Source organism: Galeopterus variegatus, unplaced genomic scaffold (assembly GCF_000696425.1).
Source record: "Galeopterus variegatus unplaced genomic scaffold, G_variegatus-3.0.2 Scaffold15, whole genome shotgun sequence".
In the NCBI taxonomy this organism is placed as follows: Eukaryota; Metazoa; Chordata; class Mammalia; order Dermoptera; family Cynocephalidae; genus Galeopterus; species Galeopterus variegatus.
This window is the reverse complement of record NW_007726126.1, coordinates 1,419,431-1,421,813: the sequence shown is the minus strand read 5'-3', so window position 1 is coordinate 1,421,813 and position 2,383 is coordinate 1,419,431.

Here is a 2,383-nt window from a genome sequence, read left to right as displayed (position 1 = left end):
GCCTCAACCATTGCTCACCTGCCTTTCTGACCTCTGTTCTCCCACATTCATTGTTCAAACCACCTGGAACCTTGTTTTCTTTTCTCTTATATTTTATTGCCCGAGTAATAGGTGTTCATTGTAGAACAGTTAGAAAACAAAATAAGCAAGAAGAAAAGAAAATCATCTACATATACCAAAAGGTAACCATTGTTAACATGTAGGTATATACTCACATACTCCATTTTATATATATCCATACACATACATAGCATAATTATATATATTATTATATTGCATATTTAATATTTAGCATGTGCACATACTCATAATTGCATTTATCAGCATTTCCCCAAGCCCAAGCCCTTTCATGCCTCTGTGCCATGCTCTTGCACAGCTCTGCTGGAGTTTCCCTCCTCCTCACTCCTTGGTCTAGCAAAGTCCTACTTACTCTTGAAGCCCCATGAAATGTTTGAGGAAATCTTCCTCCATGATCTCAGAGCTCTCTGCATCTAAGGATGTCCTAAAACTGGGACAAGTGCCTTATACAGTGGCTAACACAGTCAAAATTCTGGATCTTAATACTGACCTTAACTGGTTGATGGCACAAAACTAACACGGTGCAGTTTAAGAGGGATCAGTGTCAAGTCTAGCAGATAGAATCACAAGCTGCACGGCTTGGTGAGGTAGGAGGATGGGCTTTAAAGTGAGATGGACCTTCATTTCTATCTAGGCTTTAACACTTCCTTAACGTCTCTGAACCTTCATTCCCCCATCTGTAAATTGGGATAAGAATTCATGCCTCTCAGTAAATGAGATATCATGTATCAAGAAATGCACAGTACAATGCCTCGCATTTAGAAGATACACTATAAAAGCTACTTCCCGTTTTTTCATATACTTCCCATGTCAATCCTGTGAATGAAAAAAGGCATTCCAAAAGTATTTATTGAGCCTTTACTCACCAGAGGAGTTGTGAGGAAATTGTAGGTTTTATCTCTTCTCTACTTTGGAGAAGTAAGTTTGGCCCTGATAATCTGAGGGCATAAGTGATGATCTATTCACCATAGCAAGTTGTTCAAAGCACAGGTTTTAGGGTCAGACATACCCTATGCTCATACCCCCAACCTAGTGCCCACGTTGTGGACCTAGACCTTAAATTTTTTCACATCTAAAATGGAGAAAATAATAGTAACTTCCTGTTCTGATTATCTATCGCTGCATGACAAACACTACTCCAAAATTTAGTGGTGTAGAAAACATCCAGTTGATTATACTTTACGGTGTGAGTTAGGACTTCAGGCAGGGCTCAGCTGGGTTATTCTTCTGATTTACATGGTGTTGACTGGTCAATTGGTGGTACTCACTAGCTACTGGACTGGTCTGAAGGATCCACGATGGCTTCACTCATATGCCTGACATCTTGGTGGGGGGCACAGCTGGAAAGCTGGGTTCAGTGGGACCCCTCTTCCTCTCATGTAGTCCCAGGGCTTTTCCATGTGGTCTTTCTAGCAGGGTAGTTATACTTCATACTCGGTGGCTTAGGGCTCCAAGACACTGAGACAGAAGCTGTTGATCCTCTTAAAGGCTTGGCCTGGAATTGGCACAGTGTCACTTCCATCTTTATTCTTTTGGTCAAAACAGTCAGAGGCCAGCTAACTTCAAGGGGAAGGGAAACAGACCCCATGTGTCAATGGGAGAAGTGTTAGAGAATTTGAAGGCATCTTTAATCCACCACACTACCACATAAGTCTGTTGTAGCAATTCCACTAAGATAATGTCTGAAGATGTCTTAGCATACAGTAAGTGCTCAACTACTTGTCATATAATACTTGTTATTCAGTAAATATTCACTGAACACTTCTATGTGCCTAACAGGTAAGACATTTAGGAGAACAGGCTCTTGCAGTAAGACAAATGCNCTTCTATGTGCCTAACAGGTAAGACATTTAGGAGAACAGGCTCTTGCAGTAAGACAAATGCTTTGATAGAGGTAAGCACAGGGAATGTGCTGTGTTTTAATCACCTCGGGAACTCCAGCACACAACACAGGGCTCACCACACATGGTGGGTGCTTGATAAGTATTAACACACAGGTGAAGTGAATGAATGTTGGGCAGATGAGTGAATAAATATGCTTCACTGACACTTGAGTGGGGAAAAGGGAAGGCTTCCCAGTGGACCTGGTGCAGTGTGACTGAGAATTGAAGAGTAAGCAAGAGTCTCCAGGTGGAGAAAGGAAGAAGAGAGGGCCCGAGAGAGACACAGTCAGAGGAAAGGCCTAGAAGCCCAAGAGAGTAGGGTTTGTTTGAGATGGTTGTCCTAAACAGCTTTTGCCAAGCCCCACAGAATGGGAGCCTCCTGATACCAGAGAAACAGTCACAGGCCTTGCACTAATGGTTAA